The 14645-nt window shown below is 43.3% G+C and overlaps 1 protein-coding gene across 2 annotated transcripts in view; it reads right to left on the bottom strand.

The window, feature by feature from the left end:
• Nucleotides 1-14645, bottom strand: part of CREB1 (cAMP responsive element binding protein 1) — a 101895-nt gene that overhangs the window by 68944 nt on the left and 18306 nt on the right. The gene's annotated exons all lie outside the window — the stretch shown is intronic.

Below are 14645 nucleotides of genomic sequence, written 5' to 3'. Positions count from 1 at the left end.
TCTGGATCACCCCAAAAACACTACCAACATTTAGGCCTCATTCACACGGCAGGGTTTCCCGGCCGTTCATAAATCGGCCGGCACCCGGCTGCATTAGGAATAATAGACCCCTAATGGGGCTATTCACACGACCGATTTTTTGACGGCCGGGAAAACCGGCCGTCAAAAAATAGGACATGCTCTATCTTCGCCCGGGTACCCGGCCCCCATAGAAGTCTATGGGGCCGGGTAATACACGGCCATCACCGGGATGTGTCCCGAGTGATGGCCGGGTTTTCCGGAGCTTGCGCTCTATCTCCTCCTCCTCACAGCGCAGAGTGCATGTGAGGAGGAGGAGTTGATGCCATTCTGACGAATGGCATCGCTGTACACTGTGTGGCAGGGCCGGGGTGTACAGCAGGTGGAAGGGAGCGCTGCGCTGGCTCCCTTCCCCTGCTTGAAAAGCACCCTGGCCCGGCGACACCTTCGATGGCGCCGCTAGCAGCTGCTGCTGCTACTACTGTAGCGACGCCACTATAGCAGAGCGGGGAGGTATCTCCCCGCTCTGCTATGTGCTAGCCGCACTTTAGCTCCTTGAAGGAGCGGAATCCCCGTGTTTTTGGGGATTCCGCTCCTGGACAGAGCGCTTGATGTCTCTGTCCATATCTGGGCAGTGACATCAGGGGAAACTCCTGAAGCGGAATCCCTGAACACATGGGGATTCCCCTTCAGGAGTTGCCACTGATGTCACTGTCCGGATCTGCCCGGCCCGGATGCAAAACTTAATGCAAACCGGCTGGGTAAAATGGCCGATTTTACCGGACGACACTCGGGCTCGGGAACGACCCGGTCGTGTGAATCCCGCCTTAGAGTATTCAATGAGGGGTATATTTTAGGGTTTTTATTATTATTATGAATATAAAACAGGCTAATGAGGAAACAAGGTTCCCATGATTTTGAAGTAGGGAGAAGGTCTACATTAGTAAATGAGAAACTATTTGGAAATCTGTAACAAGGGTGTATAAATGGGAATGGGACGAAAAAAGGCATGTACAATATGGTTAGTACCAAAATTATCACTTTCTCTGATCAAAAGGAAAAAGGTATTAAAAATGATGCACAGTGTGGTAAATTTGATTGCATTCAGAGATACATAGGGATGGCTTTGAAGGGCAGTAGGGACAAAAATAGCGAGTGTCACTTATTTTGCCCCTCTTGGAGCACACGTGGCATGCTCTTTGGGGATATTTTCTGATCCCCGTTAAGGCATTAGTGGACACAAAATGCCTCTGAGTCTCTTAGCATCTTCACAATCTAGTGGATGTGAGGGGGAATTTTTTTTAAACACTAGGTCCTTAATCACTCTCTCTTGGCAAGTGAGGACTGTGTCAGTAGTGCCAGACTTTTTGCACAGCACAAAAGAATTGTAAGTGGCTACTTGAAAAAGGTAGATGGCAATTTTTTTGTACCAAGCGTACGACTTCCTCATTACTAGGTACGGCTGGATAGCTTGGTCGGCCATCTCCACACCACCCATGTACTTGTTATAATCTAAAATACAAGTAGGTTTTTGCTTCTTTCGGTTACTCTCAGGGTGGGATCTGAGTGTATAGCACTTCAAACAACATCTTTTTTTGTCTTTGTATCGGACTGCAAGAAGCTCACCACTGCGGAGGCAACTTGACTCCCCCTTTTTTAATTAAAGGCTGCCAAGTGTTTGTGGGAACCCCAGACGATTTTTTTCGAATGTTCCCACAAGCCCCTGTATTTTGTGTCTGCAGACTTTAAAAAGGGGTATACTAGTATAAGAATTGTCAGAGTATAGTTTATACCCATTTTGCCGAAATGGGCCGATTAGCTCACACACAATTTTGAAATTTGTCCCCATGTACGGAGGGCAACCCAGTGGACAGCTTTTGATCCTTGCCCTCATAGATCCTGAAAGCAGATGTATAGCCTGTTGAGCTTTCGCACATTTTTTATAGCTTGACTCCGTATCGAGCCCGTTTTCCAGGGAGATATTGCTTCAAATAAAGCCTCCCTTTGAATTTTACCAGGGATTCATCTATTCAGATGTTTTGTGTGGAGGTATAGAGTCAAAAATTTATCTGAAAACATGCTGAGAAGAGGTCTAATTTTATAGAGCCGGTCAAATTCTGCAGCATTGTTTTGTGGGCAATTACTATTATTGTTAAAATGGAGAAATCTCAAAAGGATTTCATAACTATTTCTGCTCATCACTGCAGAAAAGATGGGAGTACAGTGCACTGAGCATGAGGCCCAGTATGATCTGCCGGTTGATTTTCTGACCAGACCCACTGCCAACGTTAGGACCTAAAAATGTATTTATTTCTTTAATATTTGATGGGGTCCACGCGTTTAGTCTTGCATAAGATGACTGAGGTTTTGTTTTTTTTTAAGTACTGATTGGCATAATAATAAAATAATTTGTTAAAAAATAATTACTTATTCTGTTTCACCACATTCTGAGAGCCAAAACTTTTTTTTTATATTTTTTTGTATCGATTGAGCAGTGTGAGGGCTTATTTTATTGTGGGACTAAATTATTTTATTTTTTTACATTGTGCTTGGGGGGGGGGGGGGGGGGGGGGAAATGGGAAAAATGTTTTAGTTTTTTTTACACTCCTAAAAATGTATCTAACATTTTTCTTTTTTACACATTTTATTAGTCAAATGGTAACTGAACAAAGTATTAGTTTAAGGGTGTGCATATTTATGCAACCACATTATTTTTGTTCTTTATTTTTCCACCCTAAAGGCCCCATGCACACGAACGTGCTTTTGCAGCCGCAATTCCCCTGAAAATCCACGGGAGAATTGTGGCCCCATTCATTTCTATGGGGCCATGCACACGACCGTAGTTTTTACGGTCCGTGCATGGCCCGGGAGCCCGCACCGCAGAAAGAACGGACATGTCTTATTACGGAGGTCTTCTGCGGTCCAGGCTCATTGAAAATAATGGCCGCGGCCATGTGCATTGCGGGCGGCTTGCGGCTGACAGTCCGCTGCCGGCCGACCCGAAAATCACTACAATGACTACAGTCGTGTGCATGAGGCCTAAAAGATTTCAGTTTGTCAATACAATTGTACAGATTATAGGGGACACTAAAAAGGTGGACAATGCGTTTACTACGCTTTCCTATGCAAAAGAATACAGTAAAATATATACTGCACGGTGTATGGTACTGCACAAAAGGGAAAACGTATACTACTGTATGCCTCTATAGTGGGATATGTCACAGCCTTCCATTGGTGGTATACGTGAGATCATCCGGACGTTTACCTGCAACGCAGGCTCAAAACGAGATGTGAACAGAGCCTAAGATACACCCCACGCTGTGCATTATATTGCAAATAGTTTAGAAACGCCCCATGCTGTACTTATAATTCTATAGAGAACAGCAAGGATACAGTTCACACTATCCTAGCCGACAGGGCTTGAAAAGAGCCTGTCAAAATAGAGATATGCTGCAATACATTAGTATTGCAGTGTATAGTGCCAGCAATCCAATGATCGCTGGTTCAAGTCACCTTTATTTAAAATAAAGTTTTTAAAATACATTTAAAGTTAAAAAAAGAAACATTTTCCCCAAACACAGTGTAAGCAAAATAAAACATTAACATATCCGGTATCAAGTCTGTAAAAGTCCGAACTATCACAATAGAACAGTATTTAACCTGCACGGTGAACGCTGTAAAATTATTATATTTTTTTAAATCTGCCAGAATCGCTGTTTTTTGATCACTTCATCTCCCACAAAAAATTACCCAAAATGGTACTAGTTCTACTGTATTGCAGTGTCAGTGTAAAAAGGGCAAAATAGGCATACACTGAAGGCAGACCTGGGGGCCTTTGTCAGGCCCCCCGCTGCTATGGAAACCATTGGCACCCCGCGATTGTGTCGTGGGGTTGCCGATGGGGTGAGAGGAAGCCCTCTCATTTTAAAACCACTTAGATACCACAGTCGTTATTGACCGTGACATCTAAGGGGCTAAACGGGGCGGGTTTGTAGGCAACTTCGATCTGCCCGAGCAGGAGCATGTCTGTCTTTAGACCACGCAAAACCCACTTCAGCCAGCACAGGACATGCGGGGTTTATGTCAAACACCGTGAAAAAGCTGCGCTGTGGCATAAGTACCCTTAATGACTGCTGTGAAAACAGGTATTGGTGGTCATTATGGGGTTAATTTATACATCTCAGACAGGATATGCCATAAATGTCTGATAGATGCGGGTCCCAGCTCTGGGAATCACACCTATCTCAATAAGTGTCCCCCACCACTTCTCCGCCTGGTGAGGTGATCTATGGCCGCCGCATCCAGGTGGAGTCTCAGTGGCAACGTGTCCAAGAGAACGGAAACAGCCAAACTCGCTGTACCACGCGGTTTCCGTAACTCCCATTCATTTCTACAGCTCAGCTCGGGTGTTTCCATACTACTGGCCACTAAGCTTCCACATTGATGCAGGGGTCAGCTGACCAGGCCGAGAAGGGGTGGGAGGACACTTTCGAGATAAGTGCAGGTCCCAGAGTTGATCAGACATTTATGGGATATCCAGTGGACATGGTTACTCACGCCTGCAAAGGCTCCAGCACTACGCACAGGACTGAATTTGTTTCAGGCTGCACTGCCAGCTCAATACCGGAGTAAGAGGTTCTAAGAACCTCTTATGTACTTTTAATGCTCATACTCTAGGCCACCAGTACTGGGCTGCAGGGTTGCTCCAAATTAAGTCAGCCAGGCGAACATTGAGCCAGTAAGAAGCAGCTCCAATCCGAACCTAGCGGAGGTGTACTGAAGCTGCTCAGCAGTCCCAAGCCGGCGGCTCATTATGACAGTCTCCTGATGTAGGTTAAAGTTTATCCTTTCTATATCCATCTGTCCTATATCTTTCTATCTCAATATAGATCTTAAATGTATTACATCAATGAAGCATTACAACCATCAATGAAGGGTGTGTGTGTGTGTGTGTGTGTGTGTTCACATCTGCGTCGGGTTTCCATTCATGGGTAGTTAGGCCTTTCCGTCATTTGTCTCAGTTTTGTAAGGTTTAAGGTTTTTTAGCGGAATAGCGTAAAAGACTGCGCTATCGTTTCCACCAAAAAAGACTGAAACCTTACGGAACAAAGACAAACAAACTATTTGCAACGGAAGCATTAACATTGAAATCAATAGTAATGCAAATGGAAGCTATGGTTTCCGTTTACGGGTTGCTCTGAAGGAAAGATCTAGTGGAACCCATGAACAGAAGGGTGACACTGATGTGTACAGGCCCTAACCCACACACACACACACACGTATGTTGTAGTAAATAAAAAGTATTTGCCCATCACCCTATCTCTTCCATTTTTGTTCATTTTAATATAAGATAGAGACAAACACAAATAAAATGCAGCTTTTAAGCCCCCCGCTTTTCTGATTTCTATCCTCCCCACATTCCAAAAGCCAATAGCCTTATGAGGGCTTGTTTTTTGCAGAACGAGTTGTAGATTCACAGAAAAATTATTTGTGGGGTGGAATAGAAAAACAAAGAACAGCGATACATCAATCTTTTGGGGGATTTTGTTTTTACGGCATTCACCGTACGGTACAAACGGCATGTTAACTTTATTCTGCGGGTAAATAAGATTAGGGCAATACCAAAGTGATAATTTTTTTGTATTTTACAACGAAAAAACGGATTGTTAAAATAAAATTTGAGTTTTGTCGCCAAATTCTTAGAGCCATAACTTTTTTTTTTGTCCATTGAGCAGTATGAGGGCTTTTGGGGTACATGAGACTTTTTGCTAAAAAAAAATTTTGTGGGAGACCGTGACCAAAAAACAGCGTTAAATTTTTTACGGTGTGGGCTAAATCATTATATATTGTAATAGTTCTGACTTTTACGGATACCAGTTATGTTTAAAAAAAAATTACATTGTGCTTGAGGGAAAATGGGAAAAGGTTTTTTCTTTAACATACATTACCAAACCTTTATTTGACTGTATTTAACGTTTATTTATTTTTTACCGGTCCCCCTAGGGAACTTGAACCAGCAATCACCGGATTGTATTGTTACACAGACAAGGCAGGGCTTCATAGTGTTCTTACTAGAATGATGTGCAACCACATACACAAGTGTCCTGATAATGAATACACATGACCTCCAGCCTGGAAGTCATGTGTATTCAGAAACCTGACACTTCTGAATCTTTTCTGTGAGATTTCCAGCAAGGGAAACGAAATCTCGTTTACCTCGTAACCTCGCGAGATTACGCGTGGCTTGCTGGAATCTCACAGAAAAGATTCAGAAGTGTCAGGATTCTGAATACACATGACGTCCAGGCTGGAGGTCATGTATATTCATTATCAGGACACTTGTGTATGTGGCTGCACATCGTTCTAGTAAGAACGTGATCCTGCTGTGTAAATGAATGGAGAGGCGTGCATGATGCGGACTGGTCACTGATTCGTCAGCATCATACACTTCTATTCACAACGCCCAGCTAGTAAAACAAGTAAACACACCCAGTTAAATGCCACGTCTCATTTAGTTTTTACCCTGGTAGGTAGGGTACCCTTACTCATTGAATACAGCAGGATCTGTTCTCATTCCACGGTTGAGAGTAGCGGTTTATTTTTTGATTAAAAAAAAATGTTAAAAAAAAAGTTACAAAAAAAATTTGTTCGTTAGTGGTAGCAAGAGTTTATTAGTATGGCCAAAAGAGTCTTTTCAGCCGAGGAAGCATATGAAATGCTGTGTTCCGACACGGACAGCGCGAGTGAAGGAGAAGAGCAGTTCGTGCTTCCATCTTCCTCTGAATGCAGTGACTGAGTCTGCACCCCCCAGTTGGAGCAGAAGAGCCGTAGATCCTGCTCTGCCGGAGCTAACCAGGGAAGCTGCGGACAATTATGCCCCCCAGGTGCCTGAGTTTACAGCCCCCTCAGGCATTCAAATTGAAATTACCGGTTTCAGCCCCATTGATTATTTTAAACTTTTTTTTTCAGACTCCCTTTTAGAATTGTCCAGCAGACCAACCTTTATGCGGAACAGTTTATCGCCCAGAACCCCGACTCTTATTATGGGAGAAGCCAAAATTGGACCCTCACAAACCCAGTGGAATTGCGGAAGTTTTGGGGCATTTTTTTAAGTTTTGGTCTAATAAAAAAGCCCAGAATTAGAGACTATTGGTCCCCTGATATTTTATATAACACCCCCATTTACCGCACAGTAATGACAAGGAAGCGATTCGAAGCCATCCTGAAGTTCCTTCATTACAATGACAATAGCCAGTGCCCACCCCCACAGAACCCACATTTTGATGGACTATATAAAATAAGACCATTAATTGCCCACTACTCCCAAATTTTTTCCCAAGTTTATACCCCCCCAACAAAATATTTCAGTGGATGAATCCCTAGTCAGCTTCAAGAGTAGACTGCACTTCAGGCAGTATCTACCCAATAAAAGAGCCCGGTACGGCATAAAGCTCTACAAGCTGTGCGAAAGTGCCACCGGTTACACGTACTCTTTTAGGGTCTATGAGGGAAAAAGACTCCCAAATAAATCCCCCAGAATGCCCCCCCTTCCTAGGAATTAGTGGACAGATTGTATGGGATCTTGTCCATCCTTTGCTCGGCAAAGGATATCATTTAAATCTGGACAACTTCTACAACAGCGTCCCATTGCTAAAAGATCTCTTGTCCAGATCTACCTTAGCGTGCGGAACAATCCGCAGAAATCAGAAGGACCTCCCCAAAAATTTGCTGGGTCAGATCCTAAAATTAGGAGAGAGCAGAGCTGTCTGCAGCGACGATCTGCTCCTCCTAAAGTATAGGGATAAAAGGGACGTCCTTATACTGACCAGCATTCACGACAGCAGAGGCAGCCTTGTCCCTGTACGCGGATCCACCACCCAAGTCCCAAAACCATTCTGCGTACAGGAGTACAACAAATATATGGGTGGCGTTGACCTGTCCGACCAGGTTATAAAACCATACAGCGCCATGCGCAAGACCAAGGTATAGTATAAAAAGCTGTCTGTGCATCTTACACAGATGGCTTTATACAACGCCTTTGTCCTCTGCAGATATGCCAGCAGTGAGGATACGTTCCTGCAATTTCAGGAAAAGGTCATAAAGTCCCTGATATTTGGTGACCAGGAAGGGGAGGGCAGTTCATCCGGCTCTTCCGTCAGCAGGATAATTCCCGGCCAGCATTTCCCCACAGAAATCCCCCCCACTGGAAAAAAAAAAAGAGAAGCCCCAAAAAAAATGCTGTGTGTGTGTCAAGCGAGGCATTCGTAAGGACACCACATACCATTGTGAGACGTCCCACAAATCCCGGCCTGTGCATGAAACAATGTTTCAAATTCTATCATACCTCCTTAGATTTTTAATTAATTTATGACCAGCCCCATTTAAAATTTGATCATTTGTTTTAGGTGGTTTTTTTTCAGAATTTTTAGTTTTAAAATTTGAACTATACGAAGGACCCGAGGGAGTGTCTGTCTCATCCAGGTTGCAAATCTGGGTGAGAGGAATAAATCCAGATAAGATTGGTTGTCTCAGCAAATCTTTTTTTTGCTGAGGCCTTTGATTTATTTTTTGGGCTGGATTTTATGGAATGGTGGGTAGATTGGTAGTGGGACCTGCCATTCCCTCTCCCTCCATTGCGGGTTTTACAGGTTGCCCTCCTTATTTACTAAAATTAAAGTATTTCTTATTATACCCCTAGATGAATACCTAGAGGGTTGTCACTTCACAAATTAAAAATTCTCACTATACCCCTAGATGAATACCTTGAAAGGTGTTACATTACAATCTAAATCTTCTCTCTATACCACTAGATGAATTCTTTGAGGGGTTTAGTTTCCTAAATGGGGTCACTTTTCTGGGTTTCTAATGTTTTGATACCCCAGAGCCTCTGTTTTCATGACACAGGGCAGTAAATGCCACCGTACTAGGCCTCAGATGTTGCATGGTGCTCTTTACCTTCTGAGCCCCGCCACGTGCTCAAACAGCAGTTTATCTCCACAAATGGGGTATTGCCGTATTCAGGAGAAATTGCTTAACAAACTGGGTGCTTTTTCGTCTTTAACCTCGTGAAAATTATGAATTTGGGGCTAAAGCAGCATTTTCTTTGAAAAAAATCTACATTTTATTATTTTACTGCCCAGTGTATGAAACACCTATGGGGTCAAACTGCTCACTATACCACTTGAAAAATTCCTTGAGGGGTGTAGTTTCCCAAATGGAGTCACTTTTGGGGGGTTTCCACTGCACTGACACCTTTACAAATGCAACATGGTGCAGAGAAATCAATCCAGCACTCAAAAAAGCTAAATGGCGTGCCTTCCCTTCCGAGTCCTTCTGCTTGCCAAAACAGCAGTTTATGACCACATGTTAGGTATTTCCGTACTCTGGAGAAGTTGCTTTACAAACGTTGGGTTGCCCTTCCTCATTTATTTGTTGAAAAAATAAAAAATCTGGAGGTAAAGCTACATCTTATTGGAAAATAATGTAATTTTTCATTGCCCAATTCTAATGAAATCTATGAAACACCTGTGGGGTCAAAATGCTCACTACACCCCTAGATGAATTCCTCAAGGGGTGTAGCTTCCCAACTGGAGTCACTTTTGGGGGGTTTCCACTGCACTGGCACCTTTACAAATGCGAAATGGTGCAGAGAAATCAATCCAGCACTCCAAAAGCGAAATGGCGTGCCTTCCCTTCAGAGTCCTGCTACTTGCCAAAACCGAAGTTTATGACCACATGTTTGGTATTTCCGTACTCTGGAGATGTTGCTTTTCCTCATTTATTTATTGAAAAAAATAAACATTTTGGAGGTAAAGCTACATCTTATTGGAAAATAATGTAATTTTTCATTTTCACTGTCCAATTCTAATGAAATCTATGAAACACCTGTGGGGTCAAAATGCTCACTACACCCATAGATGAATTCCTCAAAGGGTATAGTTTCTCAAATGGAGTCACTTTTGTGGGGTTTCCTTTGTTTCGGCATCACAAGACCTCTTCTAACCTGACATGGTGCCCGAAATATAATTTAAGAAAAGGAAGGCACAAAAATCTTCTAGGTACTCCTTTGCTTCTGAGGCTGGTGTTTCAGTCCAGTAGCGCACTAGGGCCACATGTGGGATATTTCTAAAAACTGCAGAATCTGGGCAATAAATATTCAGTTGTGTTTCTCTGGTAAAAACCTTCAGTATTACAGGAAAAATTGATTAAAATGGAATTTCTACAAAAAAAAATTAATGAAATTTGCAAATTTCCCTTCCACTTTGCTTTAATTCCTGTGAAACGCATAAAGGGTTAAGAAACGTTCTAAATGCTGTTTTGAGTACTTTAAGGGGTGCAGTTTTTAAAATGGGGTGATTTGTGGGGGGGCTTCATAATATATAAGGCCCTCAAAGCCACTTCAGAACTGAACTGGTCCCTAAGAAAATAGGCTTTTGAAATTTTCTTGAAAATTGTAGAAATTGCTGCTAAACTTATAAGCCTTGTAACGTCCTAAAAAAATAAAAGGATGTTCAAAAAACTATGGCAATCTAAAGTAGACATATGGGAAATGTTAGCTAGTAACTATTTTGTGTGGTATAACGATCTGTCTTATAAGCAGATACATTTGAATTTATAAAATGCTAATTTTTTGCACATTTTCTAAAAATTTTGGTGTTTTTCACACAAAAATATTGAATATATCGACCAAATTTTTTCACTAACTTAAAGTACAATATGTCACGAGAAAACAATCTCAGAATCGCTTGGATAGGTAAAAGCATTGCAGAGTTATTACCACATAAAGTGAAACGTCAGATTTAAAAAATGAGGCTGTGTCATAAGGTCCAAAAGTGGCTGCGTCCTTAAGGCCTCATGCACACGACCGTAGTGTTTTTCTGGTCAGCAAATTCCAGGACCGTGTTCCGTGTAATGACCTCCGCAGTTCATCCGTATGTAATCCGCAAAATGCGGATAAAAAAAAAAGCCTAGGCAAAACAGGATGACGACAGAACTCATTCCCGGTCGTCGCCTAGCAACACTTCCGCAAATCCGCAAACTGCGGTTGACACACGGAGGTGTATCCGCATTTTCCACGGGCCCATTGACTTCTATGGGCATGTCCGCATCGAATTTGCGGGCTGTAATAAGACATGTCCTGAGTTTATGCGGCACGGATTTGCGGACATGCGGAGACCCGTGAAAACACGGATAGGGTGTATGGGCCCATAGAAATGAATGGGTCCGCAATTCTCCCGTGGATTTGCGGACGAAAAAACACGTTCGTGTGCATGGGACCTAAGGGGTTAATGACCAAGCCAGATTTTTCAAATCAGGATATGTCGGACTTTATCAGACAATAATAACTCTGCAATAGTTTTCCATATCCAAGAAATTCTGACGTTGTTTATTTGTCACATGTACTTTATTTAGGTAGTAAAAGTACACGGATACAATTTCCGTAAATAAATGAAAAAATACAAAAGTGATAAAATTTTGTAAAACTTAACATTTTTCCCTATTTTGAACTGCAAGGTCACATATGTACATACATACTGTACACTTTTTATTATGAAATATATATTTCCATCTATTTAGGCAGAAGTTTTGAAAGAAAAATACATATGTGGCGCACTTTAGGAGACTTTAAAATGTATCAAATTATTATTAATTTGTAAGTACATTTTGTTTTCCTGCACCAAGTCAAGTTTTCAGAGGCTCATAGGTGTCAGAGCTATGGAAACCCCCATAAATAACCCCATTTTGAAAACTACATCCCTTAAAGTATTTATTAAGGGGTGTTGTAAGTATTCGACCCCACTGGTTTTTTTGTAAGAATTCATGCAAAGCAGATTAAAACAAATAAAATTTTACTTTATTTTACAAATGTGTCATTTTAAAGACCGATTTCTTTGTAAAACGAACATGAGAATGAAGAAACACACACCAAAATCTATCACTTTGTTTCTCCTGTGTTCAAAAATACCCCAATTGTGGCCCTAATGCGCTGCCTGTACACTCTGCAGGGCCCAAAAGGAAGGGAGCACCCTGTGGCTTTTAGGATATTTTGCTTGAAAATGTTTTAAGCCCCACTGCACATTTGGAGAGGCTTTCAGCCGACAGAACGATAGAAATCCCCCATAAATTACCCCATTTAGAAAACTAGGCCCCTTAAGGTATTCATTTAGGGGTATAGCGAGTATTTGATTCCATAGGTTTTGCAGCAATTAACGCAAAGCAGAATTAAAAAATATATATTTTTTTACACAAATGTGCTATTTTAAAGACAAGTTTGTTTTTTTTTTTTTTTGCATAGTGCACATAAAAATGAAGAAAAACACCCTAAAAAGGTATCACCGTTTCTCCTGCATTCAGAAATATCTCCATTGTGGCTTCAATCTGCTTACTAGACGCGTGGCTGGGCCAAGAAGGGGGGAGAGCACCCTTTGGCTTTGAGGGCACAATTTAATTCAAGGCCCCATTCCACACTTGTAGAGGCATTGAGCAGTTAGATGGATATAACCCCACCCCCCCCCCATGAATTGGCGCAAGGATAGACGGCCATTGAAACTCATAATGGTCTATGAATAACTTTTGGTACGGAGTATAGAATTGTAAAAATGACTCATAGGAGGGAGATAAGAGGCCTCAATTTGTTAAGCCGTTCATAGCCTGGGTCACTTCTTGGGAGGGGGGGGGGGGGGGATTTGGAAATTATTCAAAAAATGATTGAAACACATTATGGCTTCATAGCGTGTTCAGGCCATATTGGCTGCAAATACAGAGGTGCTATGGATAGCGCTGGTAGCCCGGTACGACCAGAATGATGTTTTTTTTTTTTTACCAACCCTATGATTAGGGTAGTTCCCAAAAATGTTTATATTTCAGAGGCCGTTGTAGGGATCCATGCTCTGGCATAGCAAGATTGTTGTTCATTGATCCTATGAACAACTTAAAAAAAATAAATCATAGGGGGTAAAATTTGCGACCTCTACGTTGATAACTGGAGTCGCTATATATGGGGCAAAAAATGTGTTGCTTTTTGGGGGGGGGGGGGCTGAAGGATCCCACATTGTGAGAGGGGCTGCATAACTACTTCCTGCTCCTGACAGTTTAACAGTGACAGCTGTGTCCAACATCATATGGCAGAAAAAATAAATAAATACTACTGTAAACCGAGAAAAAAATAAATAAATCGTAGGTCATCTGGGGCCACAGGTGGATTTGTGGTGTTTTTCACTGTCTGACAGCACACAATTTGAACACAGTATCTTGCTCTCCTCTCACAAAACTAGTGAGGGGCGAGAAGCACAAATCCAGTGCTGTATTTAGTAAATATGTGATTATGGTCAGTGACCATATGATCAAGGACCAATGATAATGGTCCCTGATCACTGCCATGCACAGGCAGATTCTCCTGTGCATTTACTGCGCATGCATGCACCATTCTATTTATTTCTGGGAGGGGGGGGGGGGGGGTGATCGGGAGCTGCGGGGCCGATTATCAAGTTGTGTCTATAGCTGAGAGCAGGGAGCTTTTGCTCCTCCTGGCGGCGCAGCTTTTACCTGACCCCTGAGGAAGCCACGTTGTGGCGATACGCGTGGGGCGCTTCATACCTCTATTGCTCCTCTTTGTGAACACTTCATAGTGTTTTAAGGACATGATCATCTTTACGGTTTGATGCAACATTCTCTTTATCCGTGTCCTTAACATTGTTAGGCCTCATTCACACGGCAGGGTTTCCCGGCCGGGTGCCGGCCGTTCATAAATCGGCCGGCACCCGGCTGCATTAGGAATGATAGACCCCTAATGGGGCTATTCACACGACCGATTTTTTGACGGCCGGGAAATCCGGCCGTCAAAAAATAGGACCTGCTCTATCTTTGCCCGGGCACCCGGCCGCCCGGCTCCCATAGAAGTCTATGGGGCCGGGTATTACACGGCCATCACCGGAATGTGTTCCGAGTGATGGCCGGGTTTCCCGGCGGTTGCGCTCTATCTCCTCCTCCTCACAGCGCAGAGTGCATGTGAGGAGGAGGAGTTGATGCCATTCTGACGAATGGCATCGCTGTACACGGTGTGGCAGGGCCGGGGTGTACAGCAGGTGGAGGGAGCGCTGCGCTGGCTCCCTTCCCCTGCTTGTTAAAAGCACCCTGGCTCGGCGACACCTTCGATGGCGCCGCTAGTAGTAGCAGCAGCTGCTGCTGCTGCGGCTGCTGCTACTACTGCAGCGACGCCACTATAGCAGAGCGGGGAGGTATCTCCCCGCTCTGCTATGTGCTAGCCGCACTTTAGCTCCTTAAAGGAGCGGAATCCCCGTGTTTTCGGGGATTCCGCTCCTGGACAGAGCGCTTGATGTCTCTGTCCATATCTGGGCAGTGACATCAGGGGAAACTCCTGAAACGGAATCCCCGAACACATGGGGATTCCCCTTCAGGAGCTGCCGCTGATGTCACTGTCCGGATCTGCCCGGCCCGGCACGGATGCATAACTTTATGCAAACCGGCCGGGCAGAATGGCCGATTTTACCGGCCGGCACTCGGGCTCGGGAACGACCCGGTCGTGTGAATCCCGCCTTATCCTTATTAATTTTTCGAGGGGTATTCAGGTAGGTCTTTTTCTGGAGTTTATTGTATTGGGCTGCTTA

The sequence above is a fragment of the Rhinoderma darwinii genome, chromosome 6 (genome assembly GCF_050947455.1).
Source record: "Rhinoderma darwinii isolate aRhiDar2 chromosome 6, aRhiDar2.hap1, whole genome shotgun sequence".
NCBI lineage: Eukaryota > Metazoa > Chordata > Amphibia > Anura > Rhinodermatidae > Rhinoderma > Rhinoderma darwinii.
The sequence above is the reverse complement of the archived record's forward strand: the minus strand, read 5'-3'. Positions and strand labels throughout refer to the sequence as shown.